The sequence below is a fragment of the Ranitomeya variabilis genome, chromosome 1 (assembly GCF_051348905.1).
Source record: "Ranitomeya variabilis isolate aRanVar5 chromosome 1, aRanVar5.hap1, whole genome shotgun sequence".
In the NCBI taxonomy this organism is placed as follows: domain Eukaryota; kingdom Metazoa; phylum Chordata; class Amphibia; order Anura; family Dendrobatidae; genus Ranitomeya; species Ranitomeya variabilis.
In genome coordinates this window covers 1151808564-1151826417 of record NC_135232.1, presented here as the reverse complement: position 1 = coordinate 1151826417, position 17854 = coordinate 1151808564, and positions in this window count along the sequence as shown.

Below are 17854 nucleotides of genomic sequence, written 5' to 3'. Positions count from 1 at the left end.
CCTTTATCAGATCAGATATTTAAGTGCATTTGGCCTACTTGTTTGTTTGCGCCTACTAACGGTGTATGCCGCTCCTTGCTTTTGTCCTCCACTGAATAAAGCTGACCTTCAATTTTCAGGCTTTCAGCCTATAGGAAATTTTAAACTGCATTTGGCCTAATTATTTGGTTTGGCCTACTAACTGTGTCTGCCACTCCTTGCTTTTCTCCTCCACTGAACAAAGCAATGCCGCCTGTTTAGTCCTGTTACCAATTTTGAACTGCATTTAGCCTACTTTATTCTTTGGGTCTATATCTGTGTTTCCTACTCATTAAGGTTGAGCGATACCTTCCGATACTCAAAGGTCTCGGTATCGGATGGTATCGGCCGATATCCACAAAGTATCGGATATCGCCGATACCGATACGCGATACCAATGCAAGTCAATGGGACACAAGTATCGGAAGGTATCCTGGAGGAAACTCTCCTTCAGGCCCTGGGATCCATATTCATGTAAAAAATAAAGAATTAAAATAAAAAAATATGGATATACTCACCTCTCCGGCGGCCCCTGGACCTTACCGCTGTAACCCGCAGCCTCCGTTCCTAAGAATGAGCGCATGAAGGGCCTTCGATGACGTCGCGGCCGCTCACGCGACCAATCACAAGCCGCGACGTCATCGCAGGTCCTTCACGCGCTCATTCTTAGGAACGGAGGCTGCCGGTTACAGCGGTAAGGTCCAGGGGCCGCCGGAGAGGTGAGTATATCCATATTTTTTATTTTAATTATTTATTTTTTACATGAATATGGATCCGATTCCGATTTCCGATATCACAAAAGTATCGGAAATCAGTATCGGAATTCCGATACCGCAAGTATCGGCCGATACCCGATACTTGCGGTATCGGAATGCTCAACACTACTCCTCATCCTGCCCATTGCCCAGCCACTGCTAGATGAGTCTGCTGGTACATTGACCCAGACCACTACATTCCCCTTGCACTCTACACAGCCAGTATCTGACCCTGCTGAAAGTCTGGTTCCCCTTCCCGCATACTATACCACCTTACACGGGGACAAAGAGGAAGGTGCAGATGAAAGTGCGGGTTACTTCATCAGGTGAGTGGGGCCATACTCGTTGGCGACGTCACTGGCACAGGGCCCCTCATAGTACACAAAAGTGTCTCTGCCGGTGGGAGGAGCCCCCACCTTCAAACACCGCCGTACTTTGAGGGGCCCTGTGCCAGTGCCAATGCGAACGAGTGGGCCCCCCTGCTTGCTCAGGATCACAGCACTTGCAAAGTTGAAATACTTACCTCTCCCCGCTCCACCGCCATGACGTAGTCCGCGTTTCCTGGGCCCACGAAAAACTTGAGCCAGCCCTACCCCCACAACTTTAGCCAAATGACCCCCAATTTTCAATGCCTAACTATTATTATAAGGTAAATTAAGATTGACAAGCTTAAGTTACAAGAATGGATGTTTTTGGCATTAAAATAGGCACTGTAGGTGTTTTCCTGTCCTCCACGCACTGCCGACTTTGCTTCCCCATTGACTTGCATTGGGTTTCGTGTTTCAGTCGGATCCCCGACTTTTCGCAATAATCGGCCGATTTCACCCGACCCGCCTTTTGACAAAGTCAGGTTTCGCGAAACCCGACTCGATCCTTAAAAAAGTAAAAGTCACTCAACTCTACTCCTTATATTTCTAGCCCGTAACAGTGGCCTAATACAGTTATATGAAAAAGTTTGGGCACCCTTATTAATCTTAAGCTTAATGTTTTTTAAAAATTGATTTTTTTGCAGCAGCTATTTCAGTTTCATATATCTAATAACTGTTGGACACAGTAATGTTTCTGCCTTGAAATGAGGTTTATTGTACTAACAGAAAATGTGCAATCTGCATTCAAACAAAATTGGACAGGTTCATAAGTATGGGCACCCTTATCATTTTCTTGTTTTAAATACTCCTACCTACTTTTTACTGACTTACTAAAGCACTATTTTTTGTTTTGTAACCTCATTGAGGTTTGAATTTCATAGCCAGGTGTATGCAATCATGAGAAAAGCTACTTAAAGTGGCCACTTGCAAGTTGTTCTCCTGTTTGAATCTCCTCTGAAGAGTGGCATCATGGGCTCCTCAAAACAACTGTCAAATGATCTGAAAACAAAGATTATTCAACATAATTGTTTAGGGGAAGGATACAAAAAGCTGTCTCAGAGATTTAACCTGTCAATTTCCACTGTGAGGAACATAATAAGGAAATGCAAGAACACAGGTACAGTTCTTGTTAAGGCCAGAAGTGGCAGGCCAAGAAAAACATCAGAAAGGCAGATAAGAAGAATGGTGAGATCAGTCAAGGACAATCCTCAGACCACCTCCAGAGAGCTGCAGCATCAACTTGCTGCAGATGGTGTCACTGTGCATTGGTCAACTATACAACGCACTTTGCACAAGGAGAAGCTGTATGGGAGAGTGATGCGAAAGAAGCCGTTTCTGCAAGTACGCCACAAACAGAGTCGGCTGAGGTATGCAAAAGCACATTTGGAGTAGCCAATTTCTTTTTGAAGAAGGTCCTGTGGACTGATGAAACCAAGATTGAGTTGTTTGGTCATACAAAAAGGCGTTATGCATGGCGGCAAAAAAACACAGCATTCCAAGAAAAACACTTGCTACCCACAGTACAATTTGGTGAAGGTTCCATCATGCTTTGGGGCTGTGTGGCCAATGCCGGCACCGGAAATCTTGTTAAAGTTGAGGGATGCATGGATTCCTCTCACTATCAGCAGATTCTTGACAATAATGTTCATGAATCAGTGACAAAGTTGAAGTTACGCAGGGGATGGATCTTTCAGCAAGACAATAATCCAAAACACCGCTCCAAATCTATGCAGGCATTCATGCAGAGGAACAATTACACTGTTCTGGAATGGCCATCCCAGTCCCCCGACCTGAATATCATTGAACATCTGTGGGATCACTTAAAGAGGGCTGTCCATGCTCGGCGACCGTCAAACTTAACTGAACTGGAATTGTTTTGTAAAGAGCAATAGTCAAAAATGCCTACATCCAGGATCCAGGAACTCATTAAAACCTACAGGAAGTGACTAGAGGCTGTTATTTTTGCAAAAGGAGGATCTACTAAATATTAATGTCACTTTTCTGGTGAGGTGCCCATACTTATGCACCTGTCAAATTTTGTTTGAATGCAGATTGCACATTTTCTGTTAGTACAATAAACCTCAAGGCAGAAACATTACTGTGTCCAACAGTTATTAGATATATGAAACTGAAATCGCTGTTGGAAAAAAAACTATTTTTATAAAACATTAAGCTTAAGATTAATAGGGGTGCCCAAACTTTTTCATATAACTGTATATCACTATAATAGAACAAAGAAATCCCTTCCATTTGGAAGGTACTTATACCAGTTTTAGCTGGTACTAGATGGGAGAATTGTCTGCTGCATCTACAAGGACCATAAAAGTAATTTTTGGAGGGGGAAATGAGGGGTTTAGGATTCACACATACACAATCCGCAGGCAGAGAAAGTAGAGGAGGGGGGCGGAATAGTCCGCAGTGTGTATCTTGTAAAGTTAGGTAGATACTCAAACATGGCATATTAACATTATCGTGACAAATATGCCTTGGAGATCGCAGTCGTACAGATCAACAATTGTGGACAGTTATCCATGCCGAGTTTGAGCAATGGCTGTCTACAGTCAACCTGGAGACAAGGAAGGCTGTTATGGAAATTTGGTTTGGATAAATCTATCTCTGTGTGTGCTGCAGCTGTTCCCAATAAGACTGAGTATTTTGAGCGCTCATCAAGAATGGACTGTACACCATTGTGACAGAAAAACATTCCATCAATACTGATGACTTATTGTACATACATGGATTTATAATTGCATATAGAAAGGGGTGGTTAGGGGTGGTTAGTTAATTACCATATTGTCTAGCTCCACTGTTATTGGTTATCTAAATATATATGGAATATTGTGATTAATGCACATATGAATGCTGATTAAGCAACTAAAATGTAGCTCTCTGCATCTAGGACAAAGTTGAGACATCTGATCATCACTTAATACATCTGATACTGTTCCGCTTTTTGGGTGTATGGAAAGTACTGAGGAACCATCTGGCCTAGCTCATGTTTTCAAGTCGAGCAATTGATTATAAACTAGCTGAGTATATATTAGCTGTGGATATATGAGTATATATGATTATAGAGGAGTATACATGCAAGTGAGATCTACATGATATATATATATTTCTATCACAAGCCCCCCCTTAGATATCTGTTGTGGATTCTGTTTGCGGGCTCCCTCTGGTGGTTACTACTGGTACTGGGTGACTTTGGTGGGTTGCGGCCTTTGGTTTCCATCTGTCCATCAGAGGCTGGGTGTTTCCTATTTTACCTGGTCTCTCTGTCATTTCCCTTGCCGGCTATCAATGTGTTCAGATGTGCTCTGTTTGGTTCCTGCCTACCTGCTCCCAGATCTTTCAGGATAAGCTAAGTGCTGATTTTCAGTTGTTTGGTTTTTTGTCCAGCTTGCTTAGAATGTCTCTTTGTTAGCTGGTTGCTCTAGTGGACTGAGGTTCTCCCCATGTGCCATGAGTTGGCACATGGGTTCTTGTAATCTCAGGATGGTTTTTTGATTAGGGTTTTTTGCTGACCGCTCAGTCCCCTTTTGTGTCATTCTGCTTTCTAGTTTTCAGCGGGCCTCTATTTGCTAAAGCTATATACATCATCTCTATGTATGTGCCTTCCTCTCATTTCACCGTCAATACATGTGGGGGGCAACTATATCTTTGGGGTTAATTCCTCTGGAGGCAAGTGAGGTCTTTGTTTTCTCTGCAGTACTAGTTAGCTCTTAGGCTGGTGCGTGGCGTCTAGAACCAACGTAGGCACGCTCCCTGGCTATCTCTAGTTGCGTTTGTCAGGCGTAGGGCAGCGGTCAGCCCAGGTTCCATCACCCTAGAGCTCGTCCGATATTTATTATACTTTGCTTATCCTGTGCTATCCCTAGCCATTGGGGATTCATGACAGTATAGCCGGCCCACAAAGTGTTAATTGTTTGGGCTGAAGCAGGAGGAATAGAAGTGTTCAAGGAAAATTTTTTTTTTTTTTTTTTTCCTTCAGAGTTTTGCTGCCTAGCCCTTAATTGCTGTCTAGCTGCTTCTTACCTCCTCTTAACCCTTGAATGGCTCTGATCTTAGCTGTTTATCATGGATGTCCAGAGTTTGGCTTCCAGCCTGAGTAATCTCGCGGCAAAGGTTCAAAACATACAGGATTTCGTTGTTCACACTCCCATGTCTGAACCTAGAATTCCTATTCCAGAGTTTTTTTCTGGAGATAGATCTACCTTCCTGAATTTCAGGAACAATTGTAAATTGTTTCTCTCTTTGAAATCTCGCTCTCCTGGAGACCCTGCTCAACAGGTCAAGATTGTTATATCGTTCCTACGGGGCGACCCTCAGAATTGGGCATTTGCATTGGCACCAGGGGATCCTGCATTGCTCAGTGTGGATGCGTTTTTTCTGGCATTGGGATTGCTCTATGAGGAACCTAACCTAGAGATTCAGGCTGAAAAGGCTTTATTGGCCCTCTCTCAGGGGCATGATGAAGCGGAAGTATATTGTCAGAAATTTCGGAAATGGTCGGTGCTTACTCAGTGGAATGAGTGCGCCCTGGCTGCAAACTTCAGAAATGGTCTTTCTGAGGCCATTAAGGATGTTATGGTGGGGTTCCCTGCGCCTACAGGTCTGAATGAGTCTATGGCTATGGCCATTCAGATTGATCGGCGTTTACGGGAGCGCAAACCCGTGCACCAGTTGGCGGTGTCTTCTGAACAGGCACCTGAGACTATGCAATGTGATAGAATTCAGTCCAGAAGTGAACGGCAAAATTATAGGCGGAAAAATGGTTTGTGTTTTTATTGTGGTGATTCAGCTCGTTATATCAGCATGCTCTAAACGCACAAAAAGGGTTGATAAATCTTTTGCCATTGATACTCTGCAGTCTAAGTTCATTTTGTCTGTGACTCTGATTTTTTCACTATCTTCCATTTCCGTCGATGCCTATGTGGATTCAGGCGCTGCCCTGAGTCTTATGGATTGGTCATTTGCTAAACGCTGCGGTTTTAGTCTAGAGCCTCTGGAAGTTCCTATTCCTCTGAAAGGAATTGATTCTACACCATTGGCTATGAATAAACCGCAGTATTGGACACAAGTGACCATGCGCATGACTCCCGTTCATCAGGAGGTGATTCGCTTTCTTGTACTGTATAATTTACATGATGTACTAGTGCTTGGTCTGCCATGGTTACAAACTCATAATCCTGTCCTGGACTGGAAAACAATGTCTGTGCTAAGCTGGGGATGTCACGGGGTTCATGATGATGCACCTCCGATTTCTATAGCTTCATCTACTCCTTCGGAGATCCCTGCGTTTTTGTCGGATTATAGGGATGTTTTTGAGGAGCCTAAGCTCAATTCGCTCCCTCCCCATAGAGAGTGTGATTGTGCTATAGAATTGATTCCTGGCAGTAAGTTCCCTAAGGGTCGTTTATTTAATCTGTCACTGCCAGAGCATACTGCTATGCGGAATTATATTAAGGAGTCCTTGGAAAAGGGACATATTCGTCCATCTTCGTCCCCTCTGGGAGCAGGTTTTTTTTTCGTGGCAAAAAAAGATGGTTCCCTGAGGCCTTGTATAGATTATCGCCTTCTGAATAAGATTACAGTCAAATACCAGTATCCATTGCCATTATTTACTGATTTGTTTGCTCGCATTAAGGGGGCTAGGTGGTTCACTAAAATAGATCTTCGTGGTGCGTATAATCTGGTGCGGATAAAACAGGGTGATGAGTGGAAAACCGCATTTAATACGCCTGAGGGCCATTTTGAGTATTTGGTAATGCCTTTTGGACTCTCCAATGCTCCGTCAGTCTTTCAGTCCTTTATGCACAATATTTTCCGTGAATATCTGGATAAGTTTATGATTGTGTATTTGGATGATATTTTGGTGTTTTCTGATGACTGGGAGTCTCATGTTCTACAGGTCAGGAAGGTGTTTCAGGTTTTGCGGGCCAATTCTCTGTTCGTGAAGGGCTCAAAGTGTCTCTTCGGAGTCCAGAAGATTTCTTTTTTGAGGTCCATTCTTCTGTGTTGGCTGGTCATCCTGGAATATTTGGTACAAGAGACTTGGTGGCCAGGTCTTTTTGGTGGCCTTCCTTGTCTAGGGATGTGCGTACCTTTGTGCAGTCTTGTGAAGTGTGTGCTCGAGCTAAGCCTTGCTGTTCACGGGCTAGTGGGTTGTTGTTATCCTTGCCCATTCCGAAGAGGCCTTGGACGCACATTTCCATGGATTTTATTTCTGATCTCCCGGTTTCACAGAAAATGTCCGTTATCTGGGTTGTGTGTGACCGCTTTTCTAAGATGGTTCATTTGGTGCCCTTGCCTAAGTTGCCCTCCTCCTCTGAGTTGGTTCCTTTGTTTTTTCAGAACGTGGTTCGTTTGCATGGGATTCCGGAGAATATCATTTCTGACAGGGGATCCCAGTTTGTGTCTAGATTTTGGCGGACGTTTTGTGCCAAGATGGGCATTGATTTGTCTTTCTCGTCTGCATTCCATCCTCAGACGAATGGCCAGACGGAGCGAACTAATCAGACCTTGGAAACTTATTTGAGGTGTTTTGTTTCTGCTGATCAGGATGACTGGGTTTCTTTTTTGCCACTGGCCGAATTTGCTCTTAATAATCGGGCTAGTTCGGCCACGTTGGTCTCTCCTTTTTTTTGTAATTCGGGGTTTCATCCTCGTTTTTCCTCTGGTCAGGTGGAGTCTTCGGATTGTCCTGGAGTGGACGTGGTGGTGGACAGGCTACATCACATTTGGAATCAGGTGGTGGACAATTTGAAGTTGTCTCAGGAGAAGACTCAGCAGTTTGCTAATCGCCGTCGCCGCGTGGGTCCCCGGCTTCTTGTTGGGGACTTGGTGTGGTTGTCTTCTCGTTTTGTCCCTATGAAGGTCTCTTCTCCTAAGTTCAAGCCTCGGTTCATCGGTCCTTATAGGATCTCGGAGATTCTTAACCCTGTAACTTTCCGTTTGGATCTCCCAGCATCGTTCGCTATTCATAATGTGTTCCATCGGTCGTTGTTGCGGAGGTATGAGGTGCCTGTTGTTCCTTCGGTCGAGCCTCCTGCTCCGGTGCTGGTGGAGGGAGAATTGGAGTATGTTGTTGAAAAGATCTTGGATTCTCGTGTTTCCAGACGCAAACTCCAGTATTTGGTTAAGTGGAAGGGTTATGGTCAGGAGGACAATTCCTGGGTGGTCGCCTCTGATGTTCATGCGACTGATTTGGTCCGCGCCTTCCATAGAGCTCACCCTGATCGCCCTGGGGGTTCTCGTGAGGGTTCGGTGACCCCTCCTCAAGGGGGGGGTACTGTTTTGGATTCTGTTTGCGGGCTCCCTCTGGTGGTTACTGCTGGTACTGGGTGACTTTGGTGGGTTGCGGCCTTTGGTTTCCATCTGTCCATCAGAGGCTGGGTGTTTACTATTTTACCTGGTCTCTCTGTCATTTCCCTTGCCGGCTATCAATGTGTTCAGATGTGCTCTGTTTGGTTCCTGCCTACCTGCTCCCAGATCTTTCAGGATAAGCTAAGTGCTGATTTTCAGTTGTTTGGTTTTTTGTCCAGCTTGCTTAGAATGTCTCTTTGTTAGCTGGTTGCTCTAGTGGACTGAGGTTCTCCCCATGTGCCATGAGTTGGCACATGGGTTCTTGTAATCTCAGGATGGTTTTTTGATTAGGGTTTTTTGCTGACCGCTCAGTCCCCTTTTGTGTCATTCTGCTTTCTAGTTTTCAGCGGGCCTCTATTTGCTAAAGCTATATACATCATCTCTATGTATGTGCCTTCCTCTCATTTCACCGTCAATACATGTGGGGGGCAACTATATCTTTGGGGTTAATTCCTCTGGAGGCAAGTGAGGTCTTTGTTTTCTCTGCAGTACTAGTTAGCTCTTAGGCTGGTGCGTGGCGTCTAGAACCAACGTAGGCACGCTCCCTGGCTATCTCTAGTTGCGTTTGTCAGGCGTAGGGCAGCGGTCAGCCCAGGTTCCATCACCCTAGAGCTCGTCCGATATTTATTATACTTTGCTTATCCTGTGCTATCCCTAGCCATTGGGGATTCATGACAGATATCACTTGCCCTAATCCTAGCCTCTTGTCCCAAAGCGCTGCAACTCTTTTGTGCTGCCAGTGAACTGATGCATGCCTAGCGCACACGCCCCACTCCGTACAGACTTTTCGCAAATGGGCGGTCAGGAGATCTGTCCCTAACGGGGGTTTGTTGCAATCAGTCTCTTAGTCAACAGCATGTGCAGTGAGTGGTGGGTATTCTTCATCAGGTAGGTCATCTATCCGGTCAGGCAGGGCATCCACAACATCATTCTGGCTTGGGTGTCATCCTCTGGTAGGGGAACTTTCTTGCAATGCGATGAGTGGATCCAAGTGGGTCTTCCCTCCTGCTTCACAGAGGTTGGTGTCATCAGTGGCACTTGGACAGGACCATCAAATCTGGGATCGAGTGGTGTTCTCCTTACAAACTTTTTTCCCCAACACCCAGTCTCCTGGCTTCAAGGAGTGCATACCGGACACTGAATCTAGATCTGGCAATGAAGAAAAAAACTCGAGAATGGATATTAGCAAGTTTCTTGGTGAGTTCAATTACATAAGCAGACAAAGTATCACATTGCAAAGTCAGCTGCTGAGGGAAAGAATACCCCTAACCTGGGACTAGACCCAAACAAAATATCATATGGTGACAGCTTTTCTGGGCCTCTGGGCATGTGCCTAACACTAAATAGTGTGATTGGGAGTGTCTCCTGCCATGGTTTGCGTGCCCCTGTGCCACTTTCAACATCCTGTTCTTAAGTGTCCCATTCAGTCCACTTTCTCGCTACTCTGGGGATTGTAAGGAGTGTGTAGGCTTAAGTCTGACCCTACTGCTGACCAGGTCTCTCGTGTGAGATTTGTTGTGAATGCGGGTCCCTGGTCACTCTCTATCACTTCTGGGACCCCATATCTGCATACTGTCTCTGAGAGTAGCTTCTTTGCAGTAGTCTTTGCTGACTTGATCCTCACTTCTGGCCATCCTGAGAACATGTCCACGACCACAAGGGCATATTCAAATCCTCCACTTGGCTGCATTTGGATGTGGTCTATCTGGATCCTCTGGAAGGGGTACAGTGGTCTGACAAGATGATGTGTGGGAACTTTCTCCATTCTTCCAGGGTTGCATTTGCCGCAGGTCAAACAGCTGCTATTGAACTTGGCTGTTAGGGTGGAGATCCCTGGAGCGCACCAGTAAGCACCAATCAGATCATTCATCTGTATCTTTGATCTGTGTGTGGGCCCATGTGCCCACTGGACCACCATAGGGTACATGCTTCGGGGTAAACAGGGTTTGTAGTCCATTGCATATACCCTTCCTTCTTCATGTATTGCTCCCTTCAGCATCCAGCATTCCATCTTGTCCTTTTGGGGCTTGCTCTTGCTTTTTGAGCAGATCCCAGGACGTCATCTGGTCAGGTTTCTTGACTTCAGTCGTCATGTAGTAGCCGTCTGACTCTACGACCTCTCCCACTTCTCCATATTGTCTTCCTTTGACTGCTTCTTTGGCTGCCATATTCGCCATGTTGTTGCCTCGTGCCTCTACTGTGTTTAGTTTTCCATGCGCTTTGACTTTTAGTACTGCCACCATTTTTGTAAGTTGAAGTGCATTCAGCAGGTCGTTAATGGCTCCATGATGCTTCATGGTTGTTCCGCTTGCTGTGATGAAGTCCCTTGCAGCCCAGATGGATCCAAAGTCGTGTGCTATGCCACGCGATTACCTCGAATCGGTATATATGTTTGCAGTCTTGTCTTCTGCCACCTGCTAGGCCTTCGTCAGTGCTATCAGTTCTGCTTCCTGGGCTGACAGACTAGGCAGCAGGCTTCTGGACCACAGGATCTCTTGATTGCTGGCCACTGCACATCCCATGTGGAATCTTCCTTCATCATCTGCAAATCTGGAGCCATCCACATAGAGGATCAACTCTGGGTTGGTCAGTGGCTCTTCTGCCACCTTGGGTAGTCCTGCTGTTTCCTGTTGCATGATGCTGAAGCAATCATGGTCATCCATCCGGAGCAAATCCAGATCTCTGCGGAAGGTATCATGCCGATTTTGATCAGAATTTTGATCTGAGGGTCCATATCTGTATCCCCCTTGGGAGTGGCAGTAGAGTGGACAGGTTGAGGACTGTGCATCTGGAGATGGTGACATTGTCTTGCAGGAGTAGAGAGCACTGGAGGCGAAGATGCCTGGTGGTGGAGAGGTGTTTTGGCTGGGTTTGGTTAAGGATTTCTGAGATGTAATGCGGAGCCAGGATTTCCAAAGGATACCCAAGAATGATGTCAGCAGTCCTGTCCAGGATGGCGTGTGCTACAACTGCTTCTCTCATGCAGGAGGCAAGCTCCCCTTGCACCTGGATCCAGGTGAGCTGAAAAGTAGCCCAAAGGTCTCTGCTTTCCCCCTGAAGCTGCGTCAGGACTCCAGTAGCAAGGCCTCCTTTTTCCATCAGGTAGAGAAAGAATGGCTTCTAGTAGTCGGGTAAGCCTAGTGCTAGCACCGAGACTACAGAGCCTTTTAACTTCTTGAATGAGCTGAAGGCTGAATCTGTCAGGAGGAACGGGGTTACGTTGACGCAATCATACAGAGGCTGCATTAGGACTGAGGCATCAGGGATCCAGGCTCTGCAATACGAAACTAGACCAAGGAAGGCCTGTAGCGCCTTTGGAGTTGTTGAAGGAACCATCTTCTCCACTGTGGTCTTCCGGTCATCTGTCAGGTGTTTCTCCTGGTAAGCAATACAGTGTCCCTGGAAAGTAACTCGCTTCAGACACCACTGGACTTTGTTCATTGAGACCTTGCAGTGCTGCTCTGCCAGGTAGAGTAGAAAAGACAAGAAATGAGCTTTACACATGTCAAAGTCAACTGCACAAAGGAGTAGATCGTCCACAAGACAGGGATCATCGAACGGTGTGCTGCCTACCTGGCGCTCGAGTCCGACACATCGCTGATCGGGTGGACAGATTACTGGGAGGGGTTGGTGAAGAACCAGCGGTCATGGTGCACATTGGCACAAATGACAGAGTTAAAGTTAGGTGGAAGGTCCTTAAAGATGATTTCAGGGAATTAGGCTGCAAGCTAAAGGCATGGACCTCCAACGTGGTATTTTCCGAAATACTGCCTGTACCACGTACCACGCCAGAGAGGCAACGGGAGATTAGGGAGGTTAATAAGTGGCTCAAGAATTGGTGTAGGAAGGAGGGGTTTGGGTTCCTGCAGAACTGGGCCGACTTCTCAGTTGGCTACAGGCTCTACACTAGGGACGGGCTGCATCTCAATGGGGAAGGTACAGCTGTGCTGGGGGAGAAAATGGCTAGAAGGTTGGAGCAGTATTTAAACTAGGGAATGGGGGGAAGGGTATTCATTTTATAGGAGGGTAAGATAGTGCAGATAGAGATCTGAGCACTAATAAGGAAGTTGGGGGTGGCGGTGGCATGGGGGGTGGGGTTAGAACAGTTAATAATTTAAGAAAGAATAGAGGTACAGAGAGGAACATCAAGTGCATGTATACTAATGCCAGAAGCCTCGCCAACAAAATGGACGAATTAGATCTAATGTTTTTGGAACATTATTTTCATATGGTGGGGATATCTGAAACATGGCTGGATGAGAGCCATGACTGGGCTGTTAACTTGCAGGGTTATAGTCTGTTCAGAAATGACCGAATGGATAGGCAAGGGGGAGGAGTGTGTCTATATGTAAAATCATCGTTAAAACCCATCCTGCATGATAATATAGGTGAATCTAATGAAAATGTAGAGTCCCTGTGGGTGGAGATAAGGGGAGAGGGAAAAAATAATAAATTACTGATAGGGGTTTGTTGTAAGACTCCAAAAATAATGGAAGCAAAGGAGAATATCCTCGTAAAGCAAATAGATGAAGCTGCGACTCAAGGAGAAGTCATTATTATGGGGGACTTCAACTACCCTGAAATAGATTGGGGAACAGAAACCTGCAGTTCCAGTAAAGGTAATCGGTTTTTGACAACTATGAGAGACAATTACCTTTCACAACTGGTTCAGGACCCAAAAAGAAGAAGGGCACTGCTAGACCTAATATTAACCAACAGGCCAGACCGCATATCAAATATAAGGGTTGGGGGTCACTTGGGGAATAGTGATCACAAAATAATAAGTTTTCATGTATCCTTTAATAAGATGTGTAGTAGAGGGGTTACAAGGACACTAAACTTCAGGAGGGCAAATTTCCAACGGATGAGAGAGGATCTTGGTGCAATTAGCTGGGACGATATCCTGAGACATAAAAATACACAAAGAAAATGGGAGACATTTATTAGCATCCTGGATAGGACCTGTGCACAGTATATACCGTATGGGAATAAACATACTAGAAATTGGAGGAAACCAATATGGCTAAATAGAGCTGTAAGGGGTGCAATAAGGGACAAAAAGAAAGCATTTAGAGAATTAAAGGAAGTAGGTAGTGAGGAGGCATTAAATAAATACAAAAAATTAAATAAATTCTGTAAAAAGCAAATCAAGGCAGCAAAGATTGAGACAGAGAGACTCATTGCCAGAGAGAGTAAAAATAATCCCAAAATATTCTTTAACTACGTAAATAGTAAGAAACTAAAAAATGACAGTGTTGGCCCCCTTAAAAATAGTCTGGGTGAAATGGTGGATGAGGATGAGGAAAAAGCCAATATGCTAAATGACTTTTTTCATCAGTATTTACACAAGAAAATCCCATGGCAGACAATTTGATCAGTAATAACAAAAATCCCCCATTAAATGTCACCTTTTTAACCCAGAAGGTAGTACGTTGGCGTCTAAAAATCACTAAAATTGACAAATCTCTGGGCCCGGATGGGATCCACCCCCGAGTACTGCAGCAATTAAGTACAGTCATTGATAGACCATTATTTTTAATCTTTAAAGACTCCATAATAACAGGGTCTGTACCACAGGACTGGCGTATAGCAAATGTGGTGCCAATATTCAAAAAGGGGACAAAAACTGAACTCGGTAATTATCGGCCAGTAAGCTTAACCTCTACTGTGGGTAAAATCCTGGAGGGCATTCTAAGGGATGCTATACTGGAGTATCTGAAGAGGAATAACCTCATGACCCAGTATCAGCACGGGTTTACTAGGGACCGTTCATCTCAGACTAACCTGATCAGCTTCTATGAAGAGGTAAGTTCCGGACTGGATCAAGGGAACCCAGTGGATGTAGTGTATATGGACTTTTCAAAAGCTTTTGATACGGTGCCACACAAAAGGTTGATACAAAAAAATGAGAATAATGGGGATAGGGAAAAATATTTGTAAGTGGATTGAGAGCTGGCTCAGGGATAGGAAACAAAGGGTGGTTATTAATGGAGCACACTCGGACTGGGTCACGGTTAGCAGTGGGGTACCACAGGGGTCAGTATTGGGCCCTCTTCTTTTTAACATATTTATTAATGACCTTGTAGGGGACATTCAGAGTAGAATTTCAATATTTGCAGATGACACTAAACTCTGCAGGGTAATCAATACAGGGGAGGACAATATTATATTACAGGATGATTTATGTAAACTAGAAGCTTGGACTGATAAATGGAAAATGAGGTTCAATGGGGATAAATGTAAGGTCATGCACTTGGGTAGAAGTAATAAGGTGAATAACTATGTGCTTAATTCTAAAACTCTGGGCAAAACCATCAATGAAAAAGACCTGGGTGTATGGGTGGATGACAAACTCATATTCAGTGGCCAGTGTCAAGCAGCTGCTACAAAGGCAAATAAAATAATGGGATGCATTAAAAGAGGCATAGATGCTCATGAGGAGAACATAATTTTACCTCTATACAAGTCACTAGTTCGACCACACTTAGAATACTGTGCACAGTTCTGGTCTACGGTGTATAAGAAAGACATAGCTGAACTGGAGCGGGTGCAGAGAAGAGCGACCAAGGTTATTAGAGGTCTGGGGGGTCTGCAATACCAAGATAGGTTATTACACTTGGGGCTGTTTAGTTTGGAAAAACGAAGGCTAAGGGGTGATCTTATGTTAATGTATAAATATATGAGGGGACAGTACAAGACCTTTCTGATGATCTTTTTAATCATAGACCGGTGACAGGGACAAGGGGGCATCCTCTACGTCTGGAGGAAAAAAGGTTTAAGCTTCTTTACTGTAAGAGCAGTGAGACTATGGAACTCTCTGCTGTATGATGTTGTAATGAGTGATTCATTACTTAAATTTAAGAGGGGACTGGATGCCTTTCTGGAAAAGTTTAATGTTACAGGTCATATATACTAGATTCCTTGATAGAGCATTGATCCAGGGAACTAGTCTGATTGCCGTATGTGGAGTCGGGAAGGAATTTTTTTCCCCAAAGTGGAGCTTACTATTTGCCACATGGGTTTTTTTTGCCTTCCTCTGGATCAACATGTTAGGGCATGTTAGGTTAGGCTATGGGTTGAACTAGATGGACTTAAAGACTTCCTTACACCTTAATAACAATGTAACGTATTGTAGCAGGGTTACTTCAGCATGTTCTGTGACCCAGTTGGTGAGGAATGTGGACATTGCTTTGGTGAACTGTGAAGGGCTGTTCTGGGCCCGCTGTGGCATCACTGTCCATGTGTGCTGTGTAGTGTTGAGCGATACCGTCCGATACTTGAAAGTATCGGTATCGGATAGTATCGGCCGATACCCGAAAAGTATCGGATATCGCCAATACCGATACCCGATACCAATACAAGTCAATGGGACACCAAGTATCGGAAGGTATCCTGATGGTTCCCAGTGTCTGAAGGAGAGGAAACTCTCCTTCAGGCCCTGGGATCCATATTAATGTGTAAAATAAAGAATTAAAATAAAAAATATTGATATACTCACCTGTCCGGAGGCCCCTGCACCTAATCGCTGTTAACCGGCAGCTTCCGTTGCTTAAAATGAGCGCGTTTAGGGCCTTCCATGACGTCACAGCTTCTGATTGGTTGCATGCCGCTCATGTGACCGCCACGCGACAAATCACAAGCCGTGATGTCATTCTCAGATCCTAAATTCCTAGAATGAGGAGTTTAGGGCCTGAGAATGACGTCGTGGCTTGTGATTGGACGTGTGGCCGTCACATGAGCGGCACGCGACCAATCAGAAGCCGTGACGTCATGGAAGGCCCTAAACGCGCTCATTTTAAGCAACAGAAGCTGCCGGTTAACAGCGGTTAGGTGCAGGGGCCTCCGGACAGGTGAGTATATTAATATTTTTTATTTTAATTCTTTATTTTACACATTAATGTGGTTCCGATACCAATTACCGATACCACAAAAGTATCGGAACTCGGTATCGGAATTCCGATACCGTAAGTATCGGCCGATACCCGATACTTGCGGTATCGGAATGCTCAACACTAGTGTTGTGCCCTCTGGTGCATTAAGGCAAACAGGAACTGGTCTTCCGGATGAAGGGGAACACTGGAGAAAGCATTAGCCAGGTCGGTCACTGTGAACACTTTTGCTGTGACAGGCACATTTGAGAGCAGCATGTGCGGATTCAGCACAATTAAAGTTTCAAACACCGTGGCGTCATTCACAGCTCTCAGGTCATGTACCATTCTGAACTTGGCTGGCTCTCCTTTTACAGTCTTTTTCTTGACAGGGAAAAGTGGGGTATTGCAAGGAGATGTACAAGTAACAATGATTCTTATTTCCAGGTAGACCTTCAGTGGGTCAGAGACCGCTTGACTCTAGGCAATGGACAGGGGATACTGTGCCCTGCAAGGGTACGGGGTACCTGGCTTGAGTGACACCTGTACCGGGGCAACTTGAGGTTTTCCCATGTCCTGGGGTCCCTTAGACCATAGACTTTCTGGTGCTACATCCAGTATCTCCTTGGGTAGGTCTCCGTCGGTTGTTTAAGGTTCTTGTAGGGCTGCCAGCATGATTCTTCTTGGGTCAGGGATGAAGAAAGTGTCACGATCCCATCTTCGTGGAACAGTGTGGTTGCCTTCACCTTCTGCAGTAGGTCCACTCCCAGCAGCTTGAGTGGCAGGTCACTGAAACCACAAACTGGGACAGGATAGCGTGTCCTGGCTGAGTGCACACGCTCAGAGGATTTGTAGGCTGGGAATGTCTGACTTGACCATCAATGCCCATGCGAAACACAGAGGATTCTGATAGGCAGGTGGGATCGGGGAGTTCCACAGTTCTCATCACACTTCTGGCTGCACCGGTGTGCAGAGGAAAAGATCTGACAGCACCATCCACTTTCAGGGTAATTTGAGGTATTGGTCCTGCAGATGGGGTTTTACATGTCAGGAGTGTAGTGTCTTGCGGACCTGGCTTACTCCTGTTCTATGGATGGGGTGCTTCACTGCTTCTTCCTTGACCTGTTTCTCTGTACCAACCCTAGTGTTGCATGGGTGCTCTGCACTGGTTCCGGAAATGGACAAACTTGCCACAGTTGTAACACTTGACACTTCTTCTGTCTTTGTAGGGTGGTCGCTCTTCCAGGTCAGTGGTCACCATGAGAGGGGCTGTCTTCTGCAACCCTGGTTGGGACTCAATCCCTTTGGCTACTGTGGACAACGGCATGATGGGCACTGTAGCAGCAGGGGGGTCTGGCCTTCTGATTGAAGTTGCAGGCCCTACGGGGCCTGGTGGTAAGATGGGGCCTGCAGGTGCATCCGTGGTGTGTCCCGGGGGTGCCATGAGACCGGCGGCTGCAGCCAACCCAAGGTCTTGGGGCAT